The sequence below is a fragment of the Melanotaenia boesemani genome, chromosome 9, assembly GCF_017639745.1.
Source record: "Melanotaenia boesemani isolate fMelBoe1 chromosome 9, fMelBoe1.pri, whole genome shotgun sequence".
Classification (NCBI taxonomy): Eukaryota; Metazoa; Chordata; class Actinopteri; order Atheriniformes; family Melanotaeniidae; genus Melanotaenia; species Melanotaenia boesemani.
The window spans coordinates 25,270,003-25,287,248 of record NC_055690.1 but is presented as its reverse complement, the minus strand read 5'-3'; the positions used below and the strand labels follow the sequence as shown (position 1 = coordinate 25,287,248).

At 38.9% G+C, this 17,246-nt stretch overlaps 1 protein-coding gene across 1 annotated transcript in view; it reads right to left on the bottom strand.

The window, feature by feature from the left end:
* dner (delta/notch-like EGF repeat containing) overlaps window positions 1-17,246 on the bottom strand; it is a 44,966-nt gene that overhangs the window by 27,090 nt on the left and 630 nt on the right. The gene's annotated exons all lie outside the window — the stretch shown is intronic.

Below are 17,246 nucleotides of genomic sequence, written 5' to 3'. Positions count from 1 at the left end.
GCTTTGTGTGACGTGTCTGCAAGAATCTTACATTTCATGTTTTACTAATGAGATGTAGTTAAAAATTGATGCGCTTGATCTAGATCCATCTCTTTTCTAAGACCGGGCAAGTATTCTTTCTTTTTTTTAAGTTGTCTTTTTTTGCTCCTTTTAAACTTCAGAGAGAAAACTGGAGCATCATTGTGCGCTGTGTGATCTCAGAGGAGCAGAACAAATATCAGGAAACAGGAGGCTGAAGAGAAACTACAACCCTGCAACAGAGGAGATGCACCCTGCTCCAAAAACACACACATACTGTACCCACACAAAACACAACCACAGCACAACAGCTGTTAAACAAACTCCATAGCCACAGTTTGAGAATAACAACCTAAACTGTGGGACTATAACAACCAGGGAACAAATACTGTGTAATTATATCATCAATCACATAGCAATTAGCTAGATGAACCAAATTAAACTTTCATATAGCCGGCAGTAATTCTTATCTAAAATGTGCAGTGTATAATTAGCACCCACAATTCAGCTAAAACAAAATATTTAATTCATGATAGTGACAAAATAATACTTAGAAATCATCCCTCAGTGGAATAATTTTCCCCCAACAATATTCTCTCCTGCCTCCTCTCCTCTCTTGAGGTTTGTGCCCTGGTATTTAATATGACTACTTTGTATGTGCAAACACCATATATAAGGAGTTTGTACATGCAGAAGCCTTAAAAATGAACTAATTCATTGCCAAATGTACAGCATGTGCCTTTTTTGTTTGTTTGTTTGCATCTTGCTGACCACATAGTTCCAGAAAAAGTGTTGCAGTCTTCTTTAGTACAGCTCTGTTTTATGAGCAGAGAGGCTGGGGGAATACAGCTGATGAGCAGAAACAGACCAAATGAAGCATGAAAAAAACAAATAAACTGGAGAGAAAGGACCCAGCAAAGCAGAGAAGTAGTTCAGATAGGAGATGAAGACACAAGAGCCTTAGAGGCACAAACTTAAAATGAATAAAGTTTCCATGAACCAAACTGGACTCAAACTTTCCCTCTAAAAAAAAACAAGGCATACAAGCCTGTGAAAGCTACAAATAAGCAATAAGCTGTCACACAAGACAAAATAACATAAAGCTGACTTTCCCCTAGAGAATCAGCATGTCCAAACCACAAGCTCAGTTTTAGGCTTCTTATTCAAGTCTTCCCTTCTTTGCTGGAAAGTGATTATGTTCACAGGCCATGGAAGAAAAACAAGACCTACATCTGTGCAAGCAGCTGTAATTTCTGATCTTATTCTTATTCTAAATCAAGTGATAGACAAGCAACTATCATGTTGAATAAAAGTGAATGACCTGGTGCTTCACAGCTAATGTGAATATTTTAGGATCTGTGCTATTTTCCACAGGTACAAAAACCTCAGTGTTATTCAGAGGATCTTCATGTTGAGTGTTTTCATGAGCAGTAAGTAGGTCATACTGTATTCTGTCCTTCAGGGTGAAGTACTAACTTTTTAAGGCACTTTGTTTTATATTATATCCAAAAACACTGGTTGGATGTTTTTAAAATTTTAAAAGTATGCTCTGCATTTTGTATTGAAAGCACAAAGAAAAAAACAATGCAATGCAGTCAGCCGGAGGCTTTCTCCTACTTGTCTTGTCAAGACTGAATAGTTGTGATTACCTAAAGAAAAATTGCATTTCTTTTTTAATTTTTTTTGCTTCTTTGATTCTTTTACTGTCGTTGAGCCTTAGACTTTATTTTTAGCCAAGGAGCCAGAGCACAGAGACTCTCACCCTCCATCTTTCACAATGAAAACAAAACCACATTTTAATCATTTGAGCTTTTAAGTGAAATTAAATAACTGTGATGCTGTGTTGGGACTATATCTCATTAGAATATATTTAACAATTTTCATATAAAAGCTCAAAAGAAAGAGAAAAACAATTGATTACAGGGAATGTGAACTGGTTTAAGATACATGACCAAAAAACCAAAAAGAAAAATTTTTTTAAATGCAAAGCCGGTAGATATGAATAAAATAATCCACTATGAAAGGAAAAAAAGTTGTTGAGTATATAAAAGCTGGTGTAGAACTGCATACTAATAGAAACAGATCATCAGCATCAGCCATACTTTCTGTAAAAATCCAGCCATTTGGTTACAACACTATGAACCAAAAATACTCAGCAAGCATTGATCTTCTTACGTAAACAGAAAGGATGTTCTGTATAATACATCTTCATTTGTTTGCAGGTCAGAGAGGCTTCAGCTTGTTTTAACATGCATTTCATTAGGTTTTATCTGGTGAGCTGTTTTGGATCTGTAGTTTAAGTGAGATGAAGAGTGTCAGCTGTCAGTCCTGCTCTTTCTAAGATGATTGAAGAGTCTCTGGTGACTTCATTGATACAATTGACAACTGACATGGAAAGATAAAACTACTAATAATTATTTTTATAAAGAATGGATCTAAAATGACTACTTGTCTGTGAAATTGATCTTTAAGTTTAAATATTAATTAATATTATAATATTTGACAAACAGGAAGTCATGTTTTCCAACATTCGTGTTTTTCAGCTCTTACCAGCGGGGCATTTTTCCATGGCGTTCTCTTTTGGCAGTGGTCACTTTCACCTTGGTGGGAGCAGTGACATCAAAAATGCTGTAATTTTACCATTAAAATTTAACAATATTTAAAGTGAACAATTCTCAAAAAACACTTCTAAGAATTCTTAGAAAATTTATGCATTTGTCACACTGAGCAGACAGAAAACTAAAAAAAAAAAAAAAATGTCATTGATACAATCATTTCAATGCATTACTGCGAGTGCAGTAAAACCTACAAGTGTGCAAACCACTGACAGTCTTTCATCACACCATCTGTTAAACATGCTCAAAGTAGCTAAAAAATCAACATATTTTGGACTGCTCATTATACATGTAAATACAGACGTTAAAAGTGATTTAACTTAATTGTCCCCAGGCTTGTTAGGCTCATAAAGTGGGTGAATGCCAAACATTGTACCCTGTGGCTCTGTCTCCATTGTTGGTATTTCTAAATGAAGATGTCAGGAGCATTAACATAAGCATTTCCAATTCCTGAATAAAAAGATTCTAATTTAATAGACCTACAAAGTCATTAGTGTGTATTGCAAGTCTGAAATGGGTTTTATTATGGGGGCGTAAGTGTCACTTCCGATGACAGAAAACATGCAAGGATATAACACATATTCACTATCTTGTCTATTATATATGATTCAGCCCAAAAAAAGGAAGAATAACTTCTTAATAAAAGCAGTAATAAAAATTGTCTTCTCAGATTGTCCTATGCACATTGCACTGATATTCTGGGATCGTCTGTAACTGTCTTTAAGTCAGTGCGCCACCAATAACAAAGAAGTGTATTTTAGTCAGAGGGCCTTTAATGTGATCTATTTTTGCACATCAAAGCACAGCCATCCCTCCCTCTCTTACAAACTTACCTATCACTTCCTGGCCCCATGGCTTCAAAGAGCAGCTCCTCTTTTAAAATTTGGATCCATGAGGTCTACACAAACATTGGCTGAGCACCTTGATAAATTCCAATCTTACTCTGATGCATAAATAGATGCAAACATCGAAGCAAAGATGGAAGGCCAACGAGCTAATGAGCTGAAACTGCTATTCAATTTTATGAATTTCCATCCTAAGCATATATTTTACATCACATCTATCCTCCATCAAACTTTGTCAAACTCTGCTGCATCTCCCCACATCTTTATTTCTGCATATCTGTCACTCAAAGGGAAGCTCGCAACAGGATGACACTCACTTTGCTCCACCAGGTTCCCCATGCAAATGACATTAAATGAGCCACCATGATTGCCTGACACATTCCTCAAAAGACAATTACCGCTCAACTTTACCGAATGCCAAATCAGACAGCGCACCAGATGAGGATTGATGCAAGAAAATGAGACCAGGAATGCCAATAGGAGTAAGGGGAGTAAGGAGAATGCTAAGTGAGATGAAAGAGGCAAAATAGAGGAGGTGCTTGGGCTGCAGGGGGCTTGGCCATCTCTTCTTGAGCTTTCTTTTATTCTATCAGACAAGGACCGAAATGGATCAGGAGGTTTCATGGTTTTGTTAAGTTATCCAAAGATTCACAGACAGACTGATAAGTCTTTGTTTGGTATTGCATTTAATGTGCACAGCTTTTTCACATTACAGTGACAGTCTGTCTACTTCACAGAGTTAAACCCACTAAAGCTACTCTTGATTAGCTGAGACTTTAATATCAGCTCTGCATCAGTGTTGAGACTACCCCAGTTTCACTGTCACTGCTAGAAAAAGACTGCAACACTTTTACAAGTAGACACTGTAATGAAGAGTGAAACATTTCTTCTCTGTTTAGATTATTGCCCCCTGTAACTTTATATATGCTGCTAGACAGCATATAAAAAAAATCTACCAAGCTAACATTTTTTCAAAGTCCTAACTGAGTGATTGATGAAGAGAAAATAAAGAACTCCAGTACCAATACTAATGTAAGAGCGATGCTGTGGTATCCAAGATAATAAGAAGACAAATTCCCTGAAGGAGCTGAATTGGGGTCTCTTAGGTAAAAAGTACTCCATCTTCCCCCCTAATAACTGCTTGTTTGTAGTTTGATAAAAACTCTTGGTAGCAAATTACCCAAAATCTGGTCATAGATGTGTTAAAGTAAATGTAAAATCTCTTCAAGCAGGGTTGTAGACATGTAGTTATCAACCCAAACATTATGCATACATTTGACTTAATAGCAAAGCCGGATTCCTCTCACTTCACCCACACAAAGTGATTTTTTTCTTAAACCTAACCAAAAAGTTAGTATAAAAGAAAGCAAAACAGCTATTTTGTATGTATTGACCTGGTCTGCCTCTCTTCCTGTGTCCCAGTATAAATTTAGTGTTGTTTTTTTTCCCATTTTCCATTTCTGGCTTACATGCTGATGCCCTCCAGGCTGAGGATGCTGGCCTGTGCATTCACTATCTCCTTTTCATACCATCAATCCTCTTGGATGAACCCACATTTGCACCTTAAACAGCTTAAGCTGTGTGTTTACACACAGCATCCATGCAAAATTGATGTATGTTCATTAGAATCTTGATCTTAGCCTCGATTTGACCGCAGAAGTGTTTTGTCAGTACAAGAAATCAAAGATTTATCTACAGGCAGCTGTTATCTGACAGGGGATATGTTTGCTTATCCTGTTAAATTTGAAGGGCATCATTTCCTGCATTTTTTCTGTTGTATAATACAGAAGTCCCCCAGTTGTTTCTCTGTATGACAACACTTGATGGTCTGGCTGCTGTGTTGTGCTGAGCAAATTTGCTTTGCCAAGGGGTGCTTTATGGGTGTAAGGCTCCTTTTGATAATCTGATTTATATATATATATATATAATTATTTTGAATTATGGAATTTATGTAATCTTGCTGGACGTGAGGGACAGAAAAAAGGAGAATAATGAAGAGAAGTAAAAAGGATAGTAGAAAAAACGAAGAGGACACAAAGAAACAGTAGATAGAAGCAACAAGCCTTCAATCCAACCTAACACCAGACAACCAACTGCTACACCTGCCCAGAAACACAACAGAGAATTTCCTACAGCTTTTACAGGTAAACTAAACTGACAATCATCAAGAGATCCTAAAAAAAATAACCAAGACAGCAACAACATGTATCTCAACAACAACCAGTACCTGAAACACACACACACACACACACAAAAGAAAAACAAAACAACCCTAAATAAAGGTATTTCTTAGTGCATAAACCCACTGGACAACTCAGTGACTGTGTCAGCATGCAGAGTTTGAGGAATCAGGAGTGATCAGAGATGAGTGTGATTGTGCAAATGTGACCATGCCTCTATGGAGGCTAGAGACAGACTTGGGCGGCCCAGAAACCCGGACGATCAGCAACAATCCTGGAGCACAAACCCAAGCCACCCTACCACAAAGGCTATCCTGGACCAACCCAGAAGGTACCAGAGGAAGGCCCCATCAGAGCCCTCCATGGCCATGGGACACAGGCACCAGCAATCCAGGGCAGCCAGACCAAAGGGCCCAGGACCCCAAGAAGAAGCAGGCCCGAGTTCTGCCAAATCTGCCAGAGTTAAGTAGTGTATTTTAAAGAGAGCTGTCAATCAATGAGTACCTGCAAACCTAAATGAACAGAGGCAAAGTTGTAAAAGTTGTCAACTAAAATACACATTTTTAGAGTGTGGCCACAACTATTCTCTGCATGGATGTCATTTTTACCATTGTTCTGACAACTAGAGGCGGCATTCTTTGAATGGAATAGATCATTTTGGTTGGCCTGGATGAACAAACGCATGATCCACGGGTCATGTTTTGATGCATAAAACTTTAGAATTAAAAGAGGGAGTAATTTCTTTTACACATTTGTATATAAGGTATGGTTCTCACATTATTGTAATGGAAATACAACGTAACACAGTAAAAAACTAGGTGTCTCTCTTAGAATAGAGCTGGCTGAAATGGATGTCACTCCATGCAGTGATGTCTTACAGTCTTACAGTCTGACCTACATACACAGAGAGTTACTTGTAAAGCAAGATATCCACTCGCATACTGGTATTACTTACCGCTAACATGACTAAACTGGTGCTGGCTTGAGTAGTTTTTGGAGTTAAATCAAAGACAATGTCTTGAAGCTTTTTTCTTTTTTTTAAACTAAGTACATAATGTTCAGGTTGCATCTCATTGTTTTAAAAAAGGTATATGTTAAAATAAATTATTTCCCTCTCTGCCTCATGTCAATCTCATACTGATTTGTAGCTGGTCCTGCCATCAAGGGGATTTAATCACTGGAAGGGTGGAAGTGGAACAAACTGTTTCCATTGAAATTACAACTGAAATGTGAGTGATCACCAGTCATTTTTGGGACATCAGGGTAACAACAGCGATGCAGTAGTTCACATGTCTAATATGGCCTCATTGTTACATCAACAGGAAGTGACATTTTCTGCTTGGTGTTACGTAGTTCCCACCTGTTGATCATTTTGCTCCCATCATCATTGTTCAGTTGCCATAGAAACCTGAGAAGAGGGCCCAGGCATGGCACAGAAAACTGGGCCTAACCGTAGGAGGTGGCACTGGACATGTATCATCACTATCCTCCTACTGCTTTGTCCCTGAAGAGGAATAAATGTTGTGGGAAGGCACAACAGAGAAGACATAACCTCTCATTCTGTTGGAGCATCTGACAGCGATCTGCAGATCACGCCTACAAAACATGCTTGAATAATGATAGAGGTAGAGGAGAGGGTGACAGGAATGAAGCTCTAAACTGACTTTACCAAAAGTAATCCAGTGGGTTTTGTTTCTGAATAGAGATGGGTTAGGATGACAGTCTAAACTGAGACAGACATGTTCCAAATAAAGGAAGCGATTTTTATTAATTATACAAAAAGACTATCATAATGTTTCCCAAACTCATTATCAGAGTTGTGTCAGTTTGTCTCGTTTATTTGAACTTTTCTACCTTGCTAAACACAGCCTAAAGCCCATTAATTAGCACACCAGTGATTTTCATCCTCAGCGTGGGAATTGACCTAAGAGCTTGAAAATCAATGAGAGAAAAACATACAGTAAGTACTTTTACTTTAAATTTTAGTAAATGTTTCTCAAATGAAAAGCACACAGTGCAGCAGGCATGTATGTGGGATTCATTCAAAACCAAACTACAACCAAAACTTTCACCAAGGAGTTAAATTTTCTGGACCGTAGCGTAAAATCTCAAAAATGCCACCTGATGGCTGTTTTAGTATCAATACCAATAATATCTAGACAGAGGTTTGATTGCTGCAAAGGCTTTAGAGGACTCAGATTCTCTGATTCAACCAAGTTCTTAAATGATTTGCTAAAAAAGTTAAGCCTGAATATTGTGGACTTCTACATGTTCACAAGCCAACAATTCAGATATCTGAAATTTTTCAGGATGAGTAGTTTTCAGGATGCATGAGTAGACTAACATTAGATCACAACTTGTGAAAGTTTCAATAATTAGATTTGTTGTTGCAGTCATATACCAAACAGAGGTTAATCTCATGAAGGCAGATAAACCCCACTGATAAACAGCACCTGACTGCTAATCAATGAGGTCTGATGTGATCAGAGTGGAGCAGCTGGAGGTGGATGAGTCAGCTGGAGACAAAGCTCCAGGCAGGATTGATTCATCCCTACAGAGAGCTCGATTCCCCCTTCCACCACTCAAACTCAAGGTAAACACATGCTGCTCACTGGCTACACAACACTGAATATAGGGGTTAAAACTAAAAGGAGACAAGGTGATCATAGACCTCTGCCAAGGCTGCAGTTTTATTGCAAAACAAAATCATAGTGCATGAAAACATGTAAAAAGTATGCATTTAAAGTCATTAAAAGGGGGCAAATTATTTATCTTTAACATTTAAAGTTAAATAATATGCTGATTATTAAGATCTGCTTTTACAAGAATTATAAGCTCTTTTTTGTACATTCTGATTAAAAAATCTCGGAAACAGACAACCAAAATTCCCCTAATGCCTTTCCTATCAACTTCAAGACAGGCCCAGCTGTTAATGCAAGCTAATCTCTGTGTCCAATGCCTGAAGCTGCTGACTGTGCCTCTCTATGTCTTTGGGATTTCTTTGGATAAGGCTGGCATTTAATGTCCTACAGCTGAGAGAAGATGCTGAGAGAAGATGTGCACATTTGTATACATGAGGCACAGCGTGATGGCTCATTTTCCGGCTGGCCCTCATTAACTAACATATTGTGACATAAACTTAACTGCCAACTTATGAGTGTCTGAGAAGGAGACAGCAGGAGTCGGTTTTGCATCTGTTACTAAGTCATTGTCTTTTCAGAAGGAAAGCGGGCAACAGAGCGGAGGATGATTTGCACAGCTGTCAGGCTCTCCTCCAACACATTTGTACGGATCAGAGCCTGAGTCGTGACAAGAAGTTATCTCTGTAAGCTCAAACCAGTAACCCTACATCGGAAAGATGAGCAGTTTTAAATAAAAATGTTGAATTTTTTTCACACTTTCTTGGATCATGCACTTGATGTAATATAAGAAGTTTGCAAGAGAAGAAAAGTTGTCAGATATTCCTGAATAACCTCATCATTCATTCTTCCTGCTGCTCTGTTCATCTCGGTCGCATTCTTTTGGGAAATGATGCTATTTTTCTTTTGTTTTGCCCTAACCTACTCAAAACTGAGTGACATATCCATCAAGCTGTCGCCACACTCAGCTGACAGATGCCAGGAGCAGTCAGCTCAGTGTTTTGTTTTTTTATGAAGCGTAAACCAGACAGTTGCACTGATCTCATGCCACTGTTTCTGTGTACGTGTTGATTCTATATGGCTGGTTTCTATATGGTTTCTGAGTGTATATGATGAGCACAAACTAAAGCTCAAACACACTTAAAAATGTACAAATAAGTATCCTCATAGAGGATAATCAGACCAGTGTGATCATTCCCACACCTCCTTCTTGCCTCACACATTCCTGCTACATAAAGACGAATCATTAAACAGATGGCATCAGGGTGAATATGAATTGAGAGAGGGGCACCCTGCTCTTTTTTTGCATTAGACAGTGGATGCTGACACAACGTGCTGCTCCATTAAAGATAAGAACAGAAATGAGGGCAAGAAAAAAAAAAAGTCTTGTTTGCTAACCAGGACCGAGGCTGAAGTTTCACTGCTATGGAAACAGCGATAAGACCTCTGTTCATGATGAGTGGCAGCGATATAAAGAAAAGTGGCAGCAGATATGAGGGGTCAGAATGTGGATGAAAAATGCTCAAAAGCAGCTTCTGATTAGACTTTTTCTTTTTTCTTTAACAGAAACAGATGAAAAATGACTGCAGTCAGCTAGATTTTATGATGTGTAAATTATTGCTGGTGGAGCAGTTTGTAAGTTTTGCAAACTGTTCTGTTACCATCTGTCTTTTTAATTATAATCTTTAATTCCCTTTACTATAAAATATATGATACTCATGGCAATTTTAGAGATTTAGAGCTGCATTGTAAAGGTGAAGTAGCACGATTTATGTTCAATATATTTTTGGGAAATTTCCCAGACTGCAGCAGTTCAGTCTGGGTATATCCTGCAGGACACATCTCTAATGAAGCTTGGTGTTGTTGTCTTTCCACCATTCATTTAGGTTTAACACTTATTTTTACCATTTAGTTATTGTTTGGCTACATACCGTTAAACCTGGTGGAGAAGGGAAGAGATGGAGAAAGAAGGAAGGGGAACAAAACTTCAAACCCACCACTAAATGCAAATGCAAAATAGATCAGTGATGTCAAACATAAGGCCCAAGGCTATATCCGGCCCGCTACAAGGTCCAATCTGCTTGAGGATGAATTTAGTAAATTCTAAACACATTTAGTGCAATTTTTAAATAAATGTGAGGTTGCGTGTTTTTTATGTTTAAATATTAAACATTTACAAGCCAGAGGGAAAACTTGTTATAAAATTTTAATTTTTCTTATAGATCTGACTTCAGTTTGTATCATGAGATGAGTCTGTTCAGGTGGTCAGGATTACTACAGATGTGGAAATATGAAGGTAAATAGCTTCTAGCTCTTGAAATGTTACTCTAATCACAATGTGAAATACTATATTTTTCAGTTTCAAATATCTCTGATTTAATATTTAGTGATTTTGTAAATCCATTGCGATTTATAAGTTACAATAAATGTGTAAATATGAATTTTTTCAAGATATTTCAGGTTGTTAATTATATGTTTTCTAAAAGGACAGGTAACTGGTAATCAAATCAAATCAAATTAAATTTTCTTTATAAAGCGTTTTTCATGCACAAAGCAACACAAAGTGCTTTACATTAAAAAAGCAAGTTCTGCATATTAAAAACAAAATTTAGAGAGCCTTTACACACAAGAGTATATAACAGCAATTTCAAAAGACACACCTCATTGTAGTCTCTTTCAAACACAATCACATGTACACACACACACACAAAAAAAAATGCACATACACACCCCCACCCCCACCCACCCCATTCCTCACAAACTTGAACTCCCATCCCAGTTACTGTCTCTTCACTGAATGTAGGTATAAAAATAGTAGAAATAAACATCTGACTTGATGCTGCTATGATGAAACAATATCGTGGGGACCTATTGACCCCAGAAGCCAGCCCACCCGGGCACAGACGGTACCGCCCATTGGAACCACCCAGACCAGGGGCCTACGCCACAGCCACAGGGCTGCAGAGCACAATCCCCAGCCACCCAGACAAGGGCAGTAACCATGGCAACAACCCTGCAGACCAAGCAGCCATAGCCCCCAGCATGAAGGATTCCCAAGAGGAAAATACTAGAGTTAAAGATGTTAAACAATAAGACCAAATAAAAGCAACAAGTATAAAATATAAATAAAGGAGTTCATAAAAACAGCATACTTGGGTCAAACAATACAATAAAAACAGACAGCCACATAAATAGGTGGCTATTAAAATAAATGAAAAGTATATAATTATGTAAGTAAAGTAAATAAGTTACGTATATATATATATGTATACATTGTGCTGTATGTGGCCCCTGAACTAAAATGAGTTTGACACCCCTGTCTTAGATTGTCAGTTAGTATTGTAGAACAGTTGTGTTTTGACCGACATCAGACCTCTCTATCCCATCGCACCTCACAGATCAAACGACCAGCTGATGTGTGATATGGAAATGACTGACATGTTTAGCCAAAAGCACTTCTGTTCAAAGGCAGGAAGGTCCATCTCTGAACATTTACAAGGGCATCAATATGAGAAGCAATGAAAGCTCAGTGTTAATAGCTCAAAGAAGCCCCAAGAGCTGAGGGTCAGCTGCAAAATCAAAGCTATGGGTTATATTTATAAAAACCACCTGCAGTAGTGATGCGGCTCTTTGCTGCTGTTTATCATTTGTTTAATGAGTTGACAACTTTTTGTTTTACCTTGTTCCAAAAAACACAGCATGTTCAGCTGAATGATGCTGAGATCTTGTCTAGTGAATTTACATCAGATGTACTGAACACTGAAGTGGTTTGAAGCAGCTCAGTACCTTAAATAATTACTTCACTTTCAGAACTTTCAGTTCAGTGAAAATTTTGAAGTGCAACAAGACAAGCAAATAAAGAAAAAGGGACTGAAAATAACAGTAAGCAACAGTAAAATTTAAGATTATCCTCTGCTAGGTGAGTGCCTGGTCTAAATCTGCATCTTTAATTTAAAAAATTGGAATATCCAGCTTGAAATGTGTTGATATTTCTGAACATTTATGGGTTTTTACTTGCAATTAGACTCATCTTCCATCTGGCCACATGTTGTAGAGACTTCATGTGATGCACAGGGTTGACATTTTGCATCACTGTGTCATTTTACAGCTTTTTTCCTGGTTTTGGAACCATTTAGAAAAGACTATGGCAAAAACTGATAGCCAGTCACAGTTTGATTTAGACCACTGATAAAGCCAGAAAACAAGAAGATACACAAGACTATTAATAGACACATACTGTATGCTCCGATGCATTTTAAATATAATTTTATTCCTGGTGGCTTTTAACTTTTCTCTGGCTAACAAGCTGACATATCAAAGAGACCAAAGGCTGGTGATGAGCTCTGAGCTCCGCTTAATTAGATGTAGCTCAGTCTGTATCTGTAGCAGCAGAGCGGATGGTCCTGGGAGACAAGAGCTGACCGCCACACAGACACCCACACACACATATACAATTTCTCACAATTATGATGAGCTTAAGGACTCAGCTTTGTTTATTTTCTCCAAGTCCTGTCAGGAGGGAGTCTTTGTTTTGTGCATCTTGTGCCCTGTGGGGTTGTTACACACAGCTTCAGTAGAAATAAAAATTCTGTCTTTACCATCAGTGTCACTTTTTTAAACTAGCTAGACTGCAAGACAAAGAATGGATGGAAAAGTCTCTCATCGCATCCCAATAGTCACATCTAATAAACCTCTGAATCTGACACTGGTGAAAAAAAAGCTGTCATATTTGAGCTCATTGAACTTGTTTCAAAGCAAATTATGTTGTTTCAAGAATCTTTCTAAAATGCATCTAATTATTTGACATTAGATTGATTGTAGATCTTACTTCAACATGTTGACACATTAACAAGAGGGAGTATATTATTTTAACCAACCAAGCTGCCAGAAAATTGTGTTGCCGTTTTCCACTATTTCTGTAAACCACAGATACAGCATGTACCATATCTATAATATTTGGAAAATACAATATTTTGTTCAGGCTGGGGATACAGGGTTTGATATTGAACAGATGATTTTTGTAACTTGCACATTCCTCATAACATTGTGACTGTGGTGACAGACGCACTGAGCTCCTTAACCTGAGGAATGTACGTATGACATGATAGGGTCATTTTGCTTTCTAGACATCTAAAATGGAAACATCTTTCCCTGATGACTGGGTTGTAGGTTAGCTGACATGCACCTCTGGTGAGGTGGTTAGCAACGCAGCCTCACAGCAAGAAGGTCGCTGGTTCTAATCTCTGCTGGGGGGAGGTTCGAACCTTGAGGGCAGTGGCCTTTCTGTGTGGAGTTTGCATGTTCTTCCCGTGTATGCGTGGGTTCTCTCCAGGTAGTCCGGCTTCCTCCCACCGTCCAAAGACATGCATGTTAGGTTGATTGATAAATCCAAATTCTCCCTAGAGACTCCTGCGGTGTGTGAATGGTTGTTTGTCCCCTATGTGTTGACCCTGCGATGGACTGGTGACCTGTCCAGGGTGTCCCCTGCCATCGCACATTGGTCAACTCAGGTGTTTTGAAATACGTCAAACATATAAAATGTATATTTGCTTCAAAATTTGTATTAGACTTTGAGCAAATAGGTGAGTGCACAGAAAGGGAGCATAGCTTTGAAAAGTCCACATCAGAGTGCTTTTGCGTTTGATGATTTCACAGTGGGAAACACTAAACCCTGATGGGTTTAGCAGCATGTTATTGCATCTCTGGTGAGTCCATGAGTGTAGAGCTTAGTATGGGACCATGATGCAGTACAAACTCACAGAAAAGCAAATTAATTTCACTCCTGACTTTTATCCAGTGGAACCACACAAGATAAAACATGCTCACGCTTGTTAGTTAGATGTAAAGCTTGCAAAGCACGAGATTAGCTTAATTTAGTCTGTATTAAATACTGTTTTGGAAACAGCTGGTCTGACCCTGTTTTGAGATTAAAATCTATAAAAATTGAAAGTTTTCCTACTGCAGGTTTTGTGTAAATTCAGTAAATGGGATATAGATCTAGTGGACAGATTTTTGCTGCCTTCAGACAGAGCCAGGCAAACAGTTTGCCCATATTTCACATTTTTTAGGGCTAAGCTTTGCCAACCATCTGCTGGCCGTAGCTTTTAGCAACAGAGAAAGTTGTTCCTATTATCTCAGATCGCCCCTTAAATTTGTAGTTACACAAGGTCAAGAGAGGTAAAAAAGTGAGAGACATCCAAAAATCACAGTATCGCATTATGAAACACTGAGACACTGAGGAACTGCGAAGTAAAACAGTGCCACAAGATGAAGGTAAGGAAGGGAGGGAATGATCATTAGCTAACTTCTCAGCTGAGATCTAACAGGATCATTAAAAGGATCCAAGAGCTTCCAGCTCATCTCAGTGCTGACATGCTCACACAGACCAGCCTCCTGCAGAAACAGCCAAATTACTCACCTTAACTACCTTTAGTCTCACATCCCTCTCCAAAGTACAGTAACACAAAATCTATCTGTGTTCACAGACTTTCATTCAATTAGTAAATTCTGTCATGATCAACCCCTTTGACGTTACTGATTAGCTGCGCAAACTTAGCAAAAACCCACTGAACTTGCTAAATGATTAATGGCTGTTTTGTGCTGCCACAGCCCTGCTGTGTAAAAAATAAAGCAACCAAATTCATCAGGGCGCACAACAGGCCCTTCAATAATGAATAAGAGAAAGCCTGAGAAGCTAATAACTCACAGAAAGGCAAGTGGTCATGAATTCCAACAGGACAGCTTTCAGGCTCGTGTCCAGCAAAGGTGCAGAGTTATTAAAACCCAGTGAGTTTAAGAAGTAGCGCAGGGTTGCTTTTCCCCCGTGGCGCCCACTGCTGTGGTTTGCCTTTGGCTGCTTTGATTCCAGCAGTATAAAAAGCAGCCTGGGAGATAAACCGCATGGCAGGGTTAGCAAAATATGTTCACAAATACCCTAAAAATCATCAGGCTTGACAAGGTTTGAACCAGCTGCAGTATTTATAGTTGAATTTTTATTCATATTTTGTATTTTGTTTGGACATAAAGATGGTAGTTTACCAGCTCCAACACTGAGACTTAATTCCTAATCAGAAGAAATCCATGACCATCTTTCTCTACCCCCTTTTACTCCTCCCTTATCTCTCTCCTAAGTCTTTCTTTGTCCTCTCCTCTTGGACAATATGTGTTGTGACATTCGGAGAGGACAGGAGATGCAAACCAGCCTTGTGCTTAGGAATTCAGGTCATTTATCAAACCTCAGCTGTCTGTTGCTCTAGTTTCCACGGAGAAGATGCAACAATCAAAAAGAGTGTGAGGCAAAAATCAATGAGTCCACTTAGTCCCTGCTTGGGACCTGTGCCGAATCTGGATGTCAGTGGCACATGATAGGGATAAAGCTGGAGTGCTTGTTCTAAGTCTCTACAGAAGAAGTAACTCTGGGCACCCAGCACAAGCAGTGATGGTTGCTTGGCCTAGAATGAAAACATTCCCAGAGTGCACATGAAGTCTAGCATCACAGGCTGGGTGACAGCTCTGTCCTCTGCTGTTTGTAGGAGGCCAACAACGCAGGTTGCAGAGGTACCAAACTGCAGCTGCTTTCTATTCTGAGAGATGAAACCAGGACAGCCAAGGGGACGATGATTAGGCCCCAGAATAAACGCTCCACTAAACTGCCCGCATACAAGCAGCCGGCTCACCTGGTGCACCTTCCTGCATCAGGAACACTTGGATACGTGCATAAGGTGAGGAAACATGCATGCATACGTAAACACAAAGTGGGAGGGGAGATATGGCTGCCACCTGTTGGTGATTCTGCTCAAATTCACCCAGTCACCTTGGCATTTCCCTCCCTGATGCTGCAGCAGACTCATTTATCCTCCGTGCTGCGGGCGGATGCTCTCATTCACCCCAGTATGACTCAGAGGCCCGGTGCTTCTGACGCCCAGCCACACTTAATTTACTTTAAGCCTCAAAATGAAGCTCACTACCGGGACCAGTAAAGCAGGTTTATGAGGAGATCGATAAAGTGCTAAATTAGAATAAAAGAGAACTGCATTAGAACTCTCAATGTCCTTGAAACTAATAAAAGAACATCTAGAGGCAAAAGCTCGACTTTAATATTTATGTATTTCTCAGCTACATTAATGGAACTTCAGGGGCTGTAGCTCATTTCTAATATATCCACCGTAATACATTACAAAGATAAGAACTGATACTTCAGGAATTTCGAAGAGATGGATAGCAATGCTTAAGTTTGCAGCTATGCAGAGAATACTAGCTGTGAAACCTTAAAAAAAGAGCATAAATTAATCTTATGGCTTATACCCAGATGTCCAGCTGTGCTTAATGAATGCAGTTTTAGTGACAAACTGACCACCTGCACCCCCTGGTGTTAATAAAATCACAAACATATTCAAATACCCATCCACATTAATGTTAAGAATAAATGAATTTAACATTGCCACAGCTTTCACTAAATGGGGGAAGGTTATACAGATATAGGCTTACAATTTGACACATATACGCTCAAGCTCGCGTCCAGGTTATATTCTGCATCACTATACTGCTGCTCGTCCTCTCTGTTGCCACAGCAACGCAGTACTCGACTCCATGTCTCTGGCAGCACATGCTCCCATTAAAAAGCCATTTGAAGATAGTAGAACGTTTATTTTAATCTGCTGAATGACACAAATTAAAAACACATGTAGTGCAGGTTCATCAGCAACATCATTCAAGATGAAGCCCGGGCCATTACACCAGAGTAGCTTTTTTAAATTCCTTATATGAAGATAGAGATACTGGAGGATCCCCAAAAATATGTTCAAAAGAAAATAAATAAAAAAGACCTAACTGAAATTGAAGTTAAAGCCTGTGGAGCTCTTTATTCTCTGTATGAAGCAGCTGTGTTCACCAAATGAACACTTCTTGTCCTCTACTTTAATCAGTATGAGACACTCTCAAGTCAAACAA